At 37.8% G+C, this 16,520-nt stretch overlaps 1 long non-coding RNA gene across 1 annotated transcript; it reads left to right on the top strand.

Annotated features, from left to right (window-relative positions):
- Positions 1 to 6,373: 6,373 nt before the first annotated feature.
- LOC147842847 (uncharacterized) lies at positions 6,374 to 13,484 on the top strand. Its single transcript, XR_015498539.1, has 3 exons — positions 6,374 to 7,594; positions 8,474 to 11,163; positions 11,714 to 13,484. It is a non-coding gene; the product is annotated as an uncharacterized LOC147842847 (long non-coding RNA).
- The last annotated feature ends 3,036 nt before the right edge of the window (positions 13,485 to 16,520 follow it).

Here is a 16,520-nt window from a genome sequence, read left to right on the forward strand (position 1 = left end):
GCGCCTGACGTTTCTCAGTGTTTTGCCGCAATGTCCTTAAATAAATAATTATTTAGGCCTATTTTAATAACTCATTTATTTTTCATTATTCGTTTATTATTATGTACAATAATTGAGACATAAAATGAGATAGTAAAATATAATCAACAACTAACATGTAAATAAAAACAAATGAATCGTCTTTTCTTAGTCGTATCAAAATAGCAAACACTGAACATCTCTCTATATTTAGGTTAGGACCGCTTTATTTATTTAAGACTACTTATTTGTACTGAATGTTTGTTTTTTCATTTAAGTTGTCTTTTATTTCTTCAATTCTATTTTCCAAAACGATTCCTTTTTGCACTAAACAAGTTTACAATAAAGCGTGTTAACAAATTTTAAATGGTTAATGAAGGAATTATAATGCTTTGATTTGTTTAATCTCATTTACAAGCACAGTAGCATATTTAAAGCTGCTGTATAGGCTATTTCTGTCCGTTTGCGGCGGCTTATTCACAAACTGCAGTCATACACTAAAAACAGAGTGGCAGCAATTTCTAACGGCGGCGGTATAAGCTCCGGCGGTAATGGCCACTTTGAACTCTCACCTACTGTAGCTAATATAGAGGAGGCTTAGGCCTGTCTTAGGGTTCTTTAGCACATGTGAATCGATTCAGTTGTTCCGAAACAGAGATTACAATTGTTACATTTTTGCTCTTTGCTCTTGGAGCGGTTCGCTTTCACACTGCAAAGTTTCTAATCGGACCAAAAGAGCTAAAACAAGTCACGTGCGAGTAAACTCTCCTCACGTTGGTCAGAGTGTCAGGGTTTATTTTGCAGCATCCCGCTAAGCAGTCAGGAGAGGTGGTGGTTTGGTGGTGATTGACAGGGTGCGCGCGCGACGTGTCTGAGGAGAGACGCGGTGGGGAGGGGTGAGAAGGGTGCGCGACGATGCCTATTTGAGGACCAGGAGGGAGACGCGAGATTACCGGGAGATCATCACTCGTTTGCGGGCATCCGGAGACTCGCGAAATTTCCCGCCTTACTCATAATTATCTCTTCATATAGCCGTAAGCCTATTACATATCCATAAAACACTGTGATATAACCGTGCTCCGATCGGATCGCTTTCTCACTCAAATCAAACTGCTCCAGGGTTTGTTTCAATCGAGTCGAGACCACCTCATTCAAGCGATCTCGGAGCGATTACTTTGGCGCGGAACAGAGCGCGATTGCCCTGTTCACATATGCCAAACGAACCGCGCTAACTGGGCAAACGAGACAAGTTCCGAAACAAAAGTGTAGGTGTGAAAGCACCCTAACTGCTGTAGGGCCACCAAATAAAAGAGGAGCAGCTCTGTCCCTAAATAAAGGCTCATCAGTGGTTGAATTATTTGCTTAAACCACACAATCTGTCACAGTTGTGGTTGTTGTCTGGTAGCTTTGGGTTTTTTTTATGCTTTTTTGTTTTGCATGCAGATGAAGTTCTTTCTGCCTCAACTAACAAGCAGTGTAGGAATTTGTCTGCACTTTTCCATATTTGAACTTCATTATTGTATCACAAAACAATATTTTATTTATATGTTTTAATTCTAATGTAGCTGTGCATGGTCCATCTTCAAAGACAAATAAAGTCACGAGCATCACTTTAAACTTTTCTCTACAAATCCTGAACCATGCAAGCCAGTGTCAACAGCAGCGAGGAAAAAATTTCACCAATTGGCAAAAGTTAAGAATTAAAAACCCTAAGTGAAACCAGGCACAGTTGGGCATGACCATTTCTCCTATGGCCAAACTTTTTGTGCAGAGCTGCAGTCTAGGCGCCGGAGGCTGGAGAATGCTGGACTTCAGAGAAGACACGTCTGTCCCTGGAGCCTCACAGGAATCAGTCTCGGGCTCTTCACTCCTCCTCCTCCATGATCACCACAGCAGCTGCTCAGGATACGGCCTGGTCCAGGATTATGGAACTCTTAGTATCATCTCGTCTCTGGTCTTGGATCGAATTAGTGGTGCTGCATAGTCCCTGAGGGCCTCGGGATGATTATGCCCAGGTGGAAATGATTATGCTGTTCATAGTGTATATAAACGAGATGCAAAAACCTGCGTGGGGCATATTCATGAATCATACCGCTATGTGATGCACTGTGTATGCTTTGCAAAAAAAATTTTGCCAAAAACTGCGACAGTGTGTCTGAACCTCGGACATTATCAGGAAGGCTATTCCAGAGTGTAGGAGCCATAAATAAGAAGGCTCGACTACCTTTACTCAACTTCGCTATTCTTGGTTCTACCAGAAGCCGAGTTTTGAGATCTTAAAGAGCAGGTTAAATTGTAGCGAGACAGAAGGTTGGTTAGATAAACATGAGCTAGATTATTTAAATGGCACATAGGTTACCCTTTTATTCATATTTATAAGTCTTTTGTGTTCCCAGAATGTGTCTGTTAAGTTTCAGCTCAAAACACCCATCAGAGTATTTATTATAGCTGGAAAAAGGTTGTTGCTGTGTTTTTTTGCACTGGGCTCTGGACTCAATTAAGGCTAGTCATCCCCGCCCACCATTCCCACGTGCCTGTCAGCAACATGCTTCAATCGCCGCCCTCGGCTGCCTCAGGAAGCAGATCTCACTTAAGGTTTGTGAGAAATACTTTTGTAAGAACTTTACCAATCAGTATTTGATGAGTTCTTGCAAACACAGCGCAGACACACACATATCGTAGACACGTAGTGCAGACACACGCACATACATAGTGTAGACACATAGCACAGACACTCACGCACACATAGCATAGACACGCACAAGTTGAAATATATAATTGAATATCATCTGCATAGCAGTGAAAGCTGATCCCATGTCTTCTAATAATGTCTCCCAGGAGTAGCATATATATTGTAAACAGCAAAGGGCCTAAAACTGATCCTTGAGGCACCCCATACTTTACTGGGGTGACTTGTGAAAGCTGCCCATTAATAATGTTTTTTTTTTTTTTAGCTTTTTCCATAAATAAACACACATGTACCAGTTAATCGTGGTCTTATTAGGCTTAATACCAACTCCAATTCAAAGTTCAGCAAAAAAATTGGACATAAACATGACAAACACTATTTTAATTTTCAACAAAATATTTCACTTCCATGGCCAGGACAGGGTGCTTTCTGCTCCACAACTCATGATGCGATCTAAAGTAAAAACAAAATCAAATTTATTTTCCAAAAAAGACAAAAAAAAAAAAACAGAATTAAACATTTTAAAACAAGTTTTGTTGATCTTAGGTACTGTAAACCAGTCATGGAGGAGAATCTGCTCTAGAGGTATCCTCTCGCTGGGATCGACAGGCATTTATGGCTGCATTCTGAAAGACAGGAATACTATTTGACTATTTTTGACTATTACTTTAAACATCCTTTACACTTACTGATTATGGATATCTGAGCCAGCTGGCTTTGTAAGACAATTTTTTTGAATGATTGTTACAATTTTTTTCAAGTTCTAACACACTTGATAACGACGGTAGATACCACAGCCAATGCTGTATCTTTTCCAGATCAGTGTGGTCCGGCATATATCCACACACACTATAGCGTACAGCAGCACTCCTAGTGAAAACACAGTTGCTGGCCGTGCATAATACTTGCCCGTTTCAAAAAATTCAGGAGGGCAGTACATCTCTGTGACTGGAGGAAGGAGATTTGCATGTCTGAGTTACAACAGTTTGTTTCTACTGTATTTAGCATCTTATGCGTCATGACACTAAAGTTTTAATACTATACATACAACTTAAAGTGTTGTATACTTTATCGTGAAACAAGTTCTCGCAGTTGAAGTCAATGAGGGTAACATCCATGGTGTCTGTGTTTATTAACAAGTTCTCCAACTTGATATCCCTGTGGAAAACTCCACATCTGCAGCAGGTCTCAGCTGCTTCGATTACCTGCTGCATCACATTTGCTCTAAGATGTTCACAGTTCTCCAAAAGTTTGATGAGACTGTGGCATGGCAGATGACGCTGCAGGACCATTACATAATGGTCGGGAAGTTCTTGCCAATCCAGCAACTCAATTATGATGGGTGAGCTGGGACCCTTATTTGCCAGAATTGTCAGGCTGATCAAAACTTTATACATGTTATCCTGTGTTTACCAATAGACCAAAAGAAGCTGTGGACACATCTATAACTGAGTCCAGCACTGAAGATGAACATTCTGGATATTCTGATTCTGAGTCAACTTCTGATTTAGATTGTGGGTCAACTTCTGATTCAGACTCACCTGACCAAAGTCTACACTGATGAGATGAGGCTACGAGAAATGAATGTCGTTCCCTCATCATAGCATCTGGTGGCCACGACAAAAGGATGTCCTTACCTCGACAAAATGATCTAGTGACCACGACATAATATGACGTTCCCATGAGTGTAGGCTATGTTGTGTCCACGACAAACTTAAGTGAACTGACCAGGTCCTCTCCTCCCGGTCCCCTTTTGGATCAGCTAGATAATTAGAGTTTAATCTAAACTCTGCAAGGTCATGGCTCTCCAGGTACTGAGTTCACACCCCTGGCCCAAAAACTGTCTACAGTTTGCATTAGCACAATTATAGCTTGCCTTGTCCTGTTGCATTCTATGAATATGGTCTTCTGAAACGCGTCGGTTTTGGAGACAACTCCAAAATTCCATGCTAACATTATTCCAGTTGACTTAACGGTTAACTTCAGGCTGCCGTGATCAGATGCTGTGTAGCAAGTAGCTCAGTCAACTAATGGCTGACTTTGCCACGTCACTTCACAAACGTACAAGTAACGTATGAGTAAAGATGTTGTTATAATGAGAAAAGATCTTGTTCAAACGAGAAAATATCTTGTTATTATGACATAGCTGAGTGGAAAAAAAATATGCATGGCAGCAATGCATCACCGTAGTTTTGAGCACATGGGGTGGCCACTGCTTTTTTAGGGGGTCCGCACACACTGCACTCAAATAATAATTTAAAGAATTTTAGTTTTATTTGCAAAAACAATGCTGAATTCATTTACAAAAACATTATCACAAACTATATATATATATATATATATATATATATATATATATATATATATAGTTAAAAATATTTACTATTTTCCCAAGTGTAAACTACTACTACTGTAAGAAAATATTAGTATTCGGTACATACTTTCTGTATTATCTTTGCTTGAACTGACCCGATCTAATCCTGTTTATATGAATTGAACCTGCTCCCATCCAGGTTTAAGCTACCAGGGGCCTCATGTATCAATGCTGCGTACGCACAAAAACTTTGCGTACGCCAGGTTTCACGCTCAGAATCGCTCACGTTTGGATTTACTAACAATGAACTGAACGTGGGAATGTGCGCAGCTTCACGGCAGCTTTCTGGCTGGCGTACGCAAATTTTTTTGTGCGTGTCTGTTTTATTTCCATTGGCGACTCCTAGAGGCAGTTGTGTTAAATTCCTCTCTACAAAGTGTCTGAGCCTTGCAATGGCAGCTGTATGAGACGGGTTCAGCAGGTATATAAGGTTTCCATACCATACAGTTGACCAGCTAAACATTAAAGCACAATTTGCAGCGGTTGCCTGTTTTCCCAATGTAATCTGAGCGATCTACCGCACGCACATTGCTAGAAAGACACTATCTGAAGATGAATTTGCATGCGTGAATCAGAAACATTTCCATTCAATAAATGTGCAAATAAAATATGATGCACAAACTTATTGATGATTCCTACTTGTCTTTCTCGTGATAAATAGTGGGCAAAATCTGTTATGTAGCGAGAAATAAAGAAGAAAGAGCTCATCAGACGCTGGATTCGAGCCGAGTTTATGCTCGAACGTGTCAATTCATGATTGCGTGCATCTTACGAGGTGTGCCACTGAGACTGCTAAGGGTACTGCAACATTTTACAGATATAAACCACACTATTTCTATTTTTAATGCACTCAGTGCGATGTTCAGACCCAACTGTGTTAACCGCATCAGCTACACTCTCCCACTCTGTTTTTTTTTCTTTTGTTATAAATTCCGGAAAACAAACTTGCAAATAACACCGCTTTTCTCCGGTCTGCCTCCGAAAGCAGCACCTCCATTTCACATTCTGTTCAAAGTTTCTCTTTTTGCTTGATTTTGCCATTGCTTTTTCGTTGGGTTTTCCATTAGCATAGTCATTAGCATATTCATACGGGGGAGGAGGCAGGAAGGGGGTTTTGTGCTCGTGCATGTTGCGCTCAGTTTCATGTTCATTCGGATGTACAAAAGAATATGCGTGAGATTCGGCGTACGCAGTGTTTCATACATCTGAATTTTTTTCTGCGTACGCACATTTACAGCTTTGTGCGTACGCAATGTTTTAGTATTATTTCCACGCAAGTCTTCGTACATGAGGCCCCAGAACTGTTGCTATGACAATAACTCTCAAATCAGTTTTGAAGAACGAACCAATCCTGCATCGGGTCAAATCGTCAATGACCAAATCCAGCTAACTGAGTAATCCACGTATGAAGAACAGACCCCTGGTCCTAAATACAATCTATTGCTGGATTTGCTGTCCTAAAATGCGGATTACTGGTCCGTTAATGTGGATCATGTGGTGACTCTGGTCATTGCATTTTATCCTATGTTTACCAATAGACCACAAGAAGCTGTGGAGACACCTATAACTGAGTCCAGCACATTCTGGATATTCGGATTCTTAGTCAACTTCTGATTCAAACTCACCTCACCAAAGCTCGGGTAGTCAGACTGAAATGAGAAGAGGTCTTAAAAGATAAAGACAGACCTCTGACAGGTCAGAAAACAGAAAAGGAAGAGATCAGTCCACCTCTCTGATTCCTCCAGTGATTCTACTCAAGCATCCTTTCAAGAAACATCCAGAGACAACAAACAGCCTGGACCTTCTTATCAGGCCAACAACACTGAAAATATGACACCTGATATACAAACTTTGGGAAGTCTGGCTAAAATGAGACGGGTTCTTAAAAGAAAAAGAAAGACCTCTGACAGGTCAGAGGACAGAAAAGGAGATCAGTCCACCTCTGATTCTTCAAGTGATTTTTCTTAAGCATCCTTTCAAGAAACATCCAGAGAAAATGAACAGCCTGGAACTTCTCATCAGGCCAACAAAATCCAATCTTTGAGAAGTCAGGGTGGTCTTAAAAGAGAAAGAGACAACAGTTCATAGTAGAGAACTGAAAAAGAGGAGCTCAGTCCAGCTGTCTGATACTTCAAATGATTCCCTCAGTTCATCTAAAAGTAATGAACAGCTTGATCCTTCTTACAAAACCAAAATGAGTCAAGGCATGGAGAGAAAAGAAAAAGAAATGAAAAAACTTCTAGCAGGAGGAAAAGAAGGAAATTCGAGCACCTCTCTGATTCCGATACTTCAAGTGTTTTCTTCAGCTCAGTCTCTTCATCCCTTAGAGAAGAGATAACAGATGATGACCAGCTTGGACCTTCTCATCAGGTTAACAACAGTGAGACAAAAAAACATTTTAAAGGAAAAAGGCCTTTAGCGAGCTGGAATTTGAAGAGTGGGAATGGAGTTCAGACAACTGCTCAAAGTTATACTGAAGTGGTTTTCACCAGTTTCACCGTCTCCAAAATTTGGTAGGTGTATGCTGAATTATTCTTTAATGTTGAGTTGTGAGAGCATTACATGTAATAGTATTGTCAATGCTACTTCTTATTTTAGCAGACATGCGATGTCCAATTTTCTAACTTATACTAGTGCATTTTTTTTTATAGGAAAAGGTACATACTTTTAGAAGACAGAAGAGTACACTGTAAAACACAAACAGATAAAGTAACTCAACACATTTGAGAAAACCAATTGCAACAAACCATTTAAGTAAAAAAAATAATAATAATTTATATGAGGACTGTGATCTTACTCCATTTAGGTTGAATTAATAAGTGAACCAGCAACCTTTGTTATACTCATTTCAGCATACTATGATTTGGGACATGCTAATTCTAATATTGATGACTATTTAAAATTAATACAGTATTCGAATAGGGACACAACAATAGTCCATGTTTTCAAAACTGTGGCGTCATTATTATTTTGTAAACAAAACATTTCTGTATTGTGTTCTTTTTAGAAAAGGTATATACAATTTGCAGTTCTCTAAGACCTAATTGTATTATGTGGTGGGGCGCCAGACAGATGCATTCACTAAAAATGCAGCTTGCCCAACATTATGCCCAAAAAAGCTTGCACACAGCACACCTGGAAACCTGGGGTGAATAAACCCTATTGGAAAAATCTACCAACTTGCCAAGATAAAGTTGCAGAGAAGTTTGTGTTTGGAAACAGACCATTGTAACACATTGTGTTGTTATTTTTGTTAACACTTTTTACAATGATAGTTTTGTTTGTAAATGCTATTTAATTTAAATATTTACATGAACTTAGCATGAAAAATGTTTTACAGCATGTATTATTCATATTGTAACATTTTCTAATGCAAGTTCTCTCACCTGCAGCTTCTCCATGATAGACGTCCACCGCTTTCCAGCCTAGACTAGACTAAAGCTCTGTACAAGACGTTTGGCCATAGGAGAAATGGTTGCGCCCAACTGAGCCTGGTTTCTCTTGAGGTTTTTTAATTCTTTTCTTTTGCCAATTGGTAAAGTTTTTTTCCTCGCTGCTGTCGCCACTGGCTTGCATGGTTCGGGACCTGTGGAGCTGCGCATCGATGGATTTGCTCTTCAGTGTTTGAACTCTCAACAGTGAAAATTAAACCACACTGAACTGAACTAAACTGAATTGTAACACTGAAAACTGTATTATAATCTTCAATTTGAAGCTGCTTTGACAGTCTACATTGTAAAAGCGCTATACAAATAAAGATGAATTGATTGCATTATTAAAAGCTCATATATGACCATATTTGCAAGATGTACCATAAGTCTTTGGTGTCTCCAGAATGTGTCAGTAAAGTTTCAGCTCAAAATACCCATCAGATAAATTATTATACAATGCAGTACATGCTCATTTTGAGCCTAAAGCAAAGTGTTGCTGTTTTTGTAGCCTCTGTCTTTAAATGCAAATTAGCTGGTTTACAATTTACAAGCAAAATTCTTTTCAGAAATTTGTTGAAAAATTACAACATAAATATAGTAAAATAACAATATAACTAGGGTCATCCATGCCATCATCAAACAGCAAAATCAGCAAACCACCCGTGGCACACACACAAACACTCATGTCATGTTGCAGTATATGTCCGCGTCTAAGCTCCAGCAGTCAGCGGGTGCTTTGAGCACAAAACCCTAGAGAGCAGTGCAAGTGGGACAGTTAATCAAGGATGTACCGCTGGATCGATCTTACTAGAGTTGTTAAACCTGATATTTAATTAATATTGTTTCTATCTTACAACTCTTCGGACTTTTGAATCTATCAGGTAATGTGTCAGTGTTATTACACTGCTTCAATAATACGACAACGACGATGTCATTGTATTGTAGGTTCACGTAATGGGGACAGATTATTACTTCTGAAAAATAATTATGGCGTATGATATGTATTTAAAAAAAATATTACCATTAAGCAAAATTTCATCGATGCCATTGCTTGAATTATAGTATTTCTTTGCTCCACAGTCAAATTGCCTCCTATGCACAGTATAACCCTGTAAAAATTGACAATTAATAATAATTAAATTATTCAATAGTTGTTTAAGAAATAAACTTATTATTGAACTCAGAAGTTAGTATATGATGCGAAAAAAAGGTTAAAACAAAAAAATAGCATGTTCGTAACTTGATTGACATTTCATTGATCATCCAATCATATTCATGTTAAGTGAAAGCCCAAACCATCACGTTAGATGCTAATGGGAAAAGCCATGTTGATTTTTTTTTTTCTCCGTGAGTGCAAGGAGGCAAACAGCAATGTAAAGGATTAATTGACCCTTCGCTAAGCCCTGTCCTCCTTAGTTACTGTTGCTACACCTATCAGGCTTTTGTGCCCGGCACGGCTTTTACAGTGTGCATGCACCAGTGTCAGACATTCCCAGGGATATGTCATTTATGGCGAACAGGTGAGATATCTGAGAAAGCCAGACAAAAAAGGACTGCAGTATGCATTACTGGGGTATATTCACGACATAAAAGGCAACCGATTAGAGAATAATTCAGTCAAAATTGAAGCTAGCTTGTGACAGTCGTCATTAGAATTTTCTTTATTATTATATGAGTGACGTCTGATTGGATTACAGCTGTCAGCTGATGCAATGTTATTAAGAGCGCCTTGGATGGAGGTTCACGTTAGTGATGGTGAAATGAAGCTTTCTGAACCAGTGAAGCGATCGACTCAATTGTATTTGAAAAAGGTTCGTTACTCGTAGCTTTCTAAATCAGAGCTCGATGAGGACCTCTTCTGGTTAAAGTGTGGGAAAGCACTGTGTTGCCATAATGTCAAATGTTCACAACTGACCAACTCATCCATGTAGTAATACAACAACAGCAATATAAACAAATTACTCAATTACTGTAGTTTTACACATAAGATATATTACATTTCACCACTGATGACTGTAGTAACATCCAAGGTATTCAAAAGTTTATCATATTACAACTAATCCTGTTCCAAGCGGGGATCGAACCAGTGATTCCTGCATGGGAGGCGAATGCTGTAGGAGGAGGCTATGTGAGTGATGTGTTTGGGCGACACTCGCCAGCTGGTCTCTGTTAAACACTATACTACAATATGCAGTGGTTTTCTTTAAAGATAGTTGTAAAAAAATACGCTAATACACTTAAGTATGGTTCAAAATCTTTTAACTATAAATTACTATTGTATTTTAGTTTTATTACTGGTGTGTGAGTCAGGTGCAGTGCTTTGAAACAGTAGAAATGTATGTAATCGACGCCTAATCTCTCGCTATACACTTTACTAACCCATGAGGGTGTTTAAACCTTTGAATCAAAATTCGAAGCAGTCACGTGGGTAAAGGCGAAAATGAAGCTTCGGACGTCACTGATCACGTGATGATGGCAAAACGAATCAAGCTCCGGTACACTGCTTCACTGCAAGATGTATCTTTTTTTGATACATGTTTTGAAGCCTCGGCGCACAACTTCACATCACTAGTTCACGCTCTTTCTCATTCATTCCTTGTCACGCAGTCAGCATGCAGGTGATTCCGGGTTATGGAGGGGTCATGCAGACTGTAGCTGCGTCCCAAATCGCATACTTATGCACTATTCTACGCCATTTTGTAGTATAAATAGTGTAAGTAGTGCGTTCACACTGAAAACTCTAAAAATAATAAGTGCACTTTAATTACCCGGATGATGCACTCATTCAGCCGCTAAAATGAAGTGTGTAATGATGGACACTTCACGCACTCAACGACCGCAGGTTTGCTTACGTAGCGGAAGGGGCGGAGCTATCGGACGCACATGTTGAATAACTTTATTTAATTTGGATGGTTAAAGCAAAATTCTTTTACGAGAGTGATTATAGCGCCTCCCGATAGTGATTGCGGCAATACTCACGGCAGGTATTATTTGATAATTCGGCCGTTTACTTCAATGATTTGGCAACCGTCAAACGTCATCTGGGAAACGCTTAGTTAGTTTGAATTTCCGCTTAGTAAAAAAAACATTAGTGTGCCATTTGGGACGACACTATATACATATACTACCCTGTTGAGTGTGTAAGTGCATAAGTACATAGTGCATGAGTGCATAGTGTATAGTGTGCCATTTGGGACGCAGCTTGTGTGTATGTAGAGAGCGTGCTGCGTAAATGTTTTTTCGAGTCCGGTTTGTAACAAAATGTGTGTTTTCATGTTGGTTGGTCTTACTCTGAGGGAGTGGCAATGTTTCTTGAAGTTAGGCGCGGGATCGAAAGTGCGAGTGTATGAGTATGTTTTGATGCAGACATTGAAGCAGCGACATTTGTGAATGAAAGAGTTTATTATTTTGGCGGAGGTTTTGTTTTTGATGCGTGGTAAATGTATCATGCGTTCTGGTTTGTTTGTGGAGTGAGGCGCGAGTTTATTTTTATTTTTGGCGCTCGAGTTGCCTATTTTGTTTTGGGTTTTTCATTTATTTGTTTGAATGTTTGATCCCTGCTGTGATCGGGATTTGTTTGTTGCAGTTTTCTGGGCCCAGTAGCATCAACGGGTGATCGGGTAAGCAAATGTTTTCTTTTTTGTTCGATTATCTTGTTTTGCTATTTTATAAATGTGTATGTATGTCCAAAATTTTAATTGAGATGGTAGAGTAACCATTTAAAAATGCAGAGTTTACAATTGTTTCAGCGTGCACGAATGGAAAATCTACTTTAGCATATACGGACTGAGAGACATTTCAAGTGCATTGATTACCCGATTGATTTAGCGTGCACAAATGTAAAATCTACTTTAGCGTATATGAACTGAGAGACATTTCAAGTGCATTGAGTTTACAATTGCTTCAGCGTACACAATTAGAAAATCTACTATGTGAAAACTTGTATAATTGAGTTTTATAATTTCAATCATGTGTGATTGGTTTAGACTTTAAATATCATTAGGTTTGTGGGAATTTGATTAATATTGATTTTTGTATATTCAGAAGTGGTTTACTTGATTTATATCTTTATGGTTGGTTAATTTATCACCCGTTGATTGTTTTTGTAAAAGGTAATTAATGGGTATTGTGCCCGGGCCTGAAAATGTAAGTTTGTTCGGTTTATGAGTTTAACTAAAATCTATTGAAGTTAAAGCTTGTTGTTTTTGTTTTCTTCTTTATTAATATATTGATCTGTTTGTTGATTGAACATTTGATTTGGTTCACCTGATTAAACCAGGCATCTGTTGAAGCTTAATTTTTCATTTTAGAAACTGTAGTAGGGTTTTTTCAACCCCTGGCGCCCAACCCACTTTATTAGCCAAATACGGCTACAAGCTTAGCCTATCCGCCTCACACGCTGACAATTCAACAGCTTAGCTCATGTTCAGCAGGAGAGGTAACATTTAAAAATAATCCAATAATAACAAATTAAACCGTGATTTCTCATTTTTTTGCCAAAAAGCCTGATAAGACTATTGTCTTGCAATGAAGTATAGCGTTACTAACCGACGAGGAATTGCACATGACAGTGCTTTTACATAGTTCATTCCAGAGGTGGGAGTAAGTCACACATGTGCAAGTCACAAGCAAGTCTCAAGTCATAACCTTCAAGTCTCAAGCAAGTCAATTTTTGTCAGACTCAAGTCAAGTCACTGCTTATTTCAAGTCAAGTCATAGCTTGGTCTAGCAAGTCACTTTCAAGTCAATCTTATTATATCTATATTATTAAAATATTATACTATTAATTAAACAAGACCCTAAATGACAAATCCAATCTTAAAGTGCAAAGGTACATTTTTGGGGGGAAAAAATATTGAATCAAAATGATAATTTTTTCTTTCTTTAAAAAAACATGATCATATTAAAAGTAAAGATCATCTTCCTCGAAGACATTTTCAATATCTCCAATAAAAAATGTTTGATTAGTGATTTAAATTGCTAAGAATAAACTCTAGAGGCAATTTTGAACCTTTAGATTCCAGATAATATATAAAGCCCATTTCACACACGTTACAGTTTTTGAGATCCATGGTCTGAAATGGTTTCTTGTTTTGCCTAACTTAATTCTTCATTTTTTCCCCTATAAATTGTTTTTAAAAATATGCATGCGAGTAAAAAAAATCTGGAATAGCATTTAACAGATTGTTTTAATGCAATCTTTTTTTGATTAAACTTAACCCCTAACATGTCAAAAACTTAAATGTTAAACATTAGCATACAAATACAATACTATCAGTGCTTATTACAGGTTTGAAATATACTTGCGGTGGTATCCGGATTGAAACACACCATTTAACCACATCACATAAATAGTTATCTCTATGCAACAAACAAAACATAATCAATTTTTTACAATAACTTCATTTATTATGACAATGTTATACACTGTTTATTTTCAATGGGTTAAAGTGAAAAAAAAAAAACTTAAAGACATCCACTTTCTCTGACCTATTGAGGAGCAATGTGCACCGCTGACAGGCCAAATCTGCTTCTCTCTCTTTCGAGTTTAAAACAAAGTTGAATGCAAAAGCATTTTAGACATGTATATAAAATAGCCTATGTATTAGCCTAATGACATTATCAAATTAATAAAATATACAGCTAATGAGAAATAAATGACAGAAAAAGGAATAAAAACAGAATATCTCTAAAATATTTATAAGTAACCATACAAGATTTAAACGTACAGATTATTTAAAGAAGGCTAATGCTTTGATTACTAATGGTGTAGGTATATTTTGCAGCCAGTTTAAACGAGTAACGAGAGAGGATTTTCCACGACATCGATCGCGGATGTTTGGTTAAATTAGGCGGATACACAACAGTGTAGAAGAGTGATAATAACTGTAAAAAAAAATGTAATCTTTAAATCTGTAAAATCTTTGGTGAAGCGCCTTCCATTTTTCATCACCGCAATGTCTGATGGCCGAATAGCAAATGAATTGTTTAAATGAATCTAATGAATCATTTAAAGTGATTCTTCTGAACCAAATAATACAGTCCAGATCCAGGTAATACTGCGCATGCGTGACTTAGAACTTTTGGTTTAGTTTTAAAATGCATAATATATAACAAACGGTTGTGTATTTAACAAAAACAAGTTTTTTTCGAGTCATTTAACTCAAGTCCGAGTCAAGTCTCAAGTCATGACAGCCAAGTCCAAGTCGAGTCTTTTTTGTATATTTTTCAAGCAATGTTTGTGTGCTTTTTATATATTAATTAAAAACAGCTGCTGGTATAGTATATTGATCGCAAGTGCTCAGTTTGTGATCACATCCTTTTTGTTCTGTTGATTTGTAATTTCAAATATTCGTTGCTTGAAACAGTTGTAAATATGAAGTTCAGTAAAGTTAGCAACAGATTTGCAGATTCGTATTTGCTGGATAAATAACTCAAGGCATTATGACCTATTCATTATTAGTATGACTAACGTTACTATGGCGAAGGCTTAAACGGAGCAGTGCTCATAATATTGAGCAGGAAAAAAACAAAACGACAGCTGTAAAATAACCTGCTTTGTTTTTTGTAGGTAACACAGTTTAGATCTAACAAGGGTAAGAGGTGTGTGATTTATTGCTGTCAGTCTATCACTCAATATGTTAGGAATATCAAAACAAATCCAACTTACCTCCGCTCCTTTAGCGCCCCTCACACAGCTTCATCTACGCTAACATTTCTCCTCTTGGTTTTGAATAGGGATAATATTCCACCATACCGTCCAAACCGGGTATCAGATTTGCATAATCCATATGCTCACATCGCTTTGGCCAGGTTCACTCGCTCGAAAGCTTGACAGAGCCCCTGCGAGTAGCTACGGTTGCTAAGCTATGATTGGTGGGTGGCAGTTTTGGGGTGTGGCTTAGCAAAGGCTCAATTACAGAAATATACACAAGTGTTTTCTTTTTGTTGGATTTTGGTCAGTTTTTTTTATTTATGCTGGAAAACCGAACGTTTCAGTACAGAGGATAATCCAAGATGGTGAGTCAACCCACGAGACGAATGCAGATGTGAATCAGTTAAACTGAACCAGGAGCGTGGTAGGTAAAATCCAATTATTTGCTAAAATGTGCAAGTGGAACAAACTTTTTTCTCTTGAAAGACTGCTTAAAGGATTATTTTTTCTTTTGAAGTTGAGCCATTTTTCTTCATTTTTTCCGCTGCGCTGACTTTTTTAGAACTGAACTGAGAATCAAATGTTTTTTGGCGAATTGATTCACTCTCAATTCAACCGAGCTGATAAACTGACCGTGCTGAACTTTGTTATTTGAATTTAAGTGATTGAACAGAACTGTTTGAACTGCGTTATTTGAACTGAATCTAAGGAATAATTCACACGAACTGAATCTTTTCTTTTCTTTAAGCGGATCTCTTACATTTACCGTATTGCATAGCTATTGAACAAAAACCTGTAAGTATAATTTTCATGAACGGTTCATTTTTAAACATATTGAAGTTGTAAAAGGTATATTTGAACAGTTTTGATGTTTTAATTTCCTTCTGTCAATATGTGTTAATAGTGTGGGTGCACCCAGTAGTTGTCAATGAGTAATTTGTGTGCATTGCTAAGAAATTCTACATTATTGTGATTTTAATTCACAAATTGACACAATTGTAAATTAATTGCTTGTTTTGTTTGATTTTATTTTCATTTAGGGCAATGAGGTAGCACAGTAGGTAGTGCTGTCGCCTCACAGCAAGAAGGTCGCTGGCTCGAGCCTCTGCTTAGATGGCGTTTCTGTGTGGAGTTTGCAAGTTCTTCCTGTGAAAGATCTGTGATTTGAATCTTTTTGTAAAATTTTTAATAAAGATGTTCAATCATACCTGAAGTACACAAAACCAGCAAAGAAGAACATTCACTTTTGGAAAAACTCTTCTAATGGCATTGAGTTCCTTAAGGTTATGGCCAATCATTATTGATCTAAATGATAAGGAAATAAGCAATTTAGTATCAAAAGCATGCAATATT

The sequence above is a fragment of the Danio rerio genome, chromosome 8 (genome assembly GCF_052040795.2).
Source record: "Danio rerio strain M-AB ecotype USA chromosome 8, GRCz13ab, whole genome shotgun sequence".
In the NCBI taxonomy this organism is placed as follows: domain Eukaryota; kingdom Metazoa; phylum Chordata; class Actinopteri; order Cypriniformes; family Danionidae; genus Danio; species Danio rerio.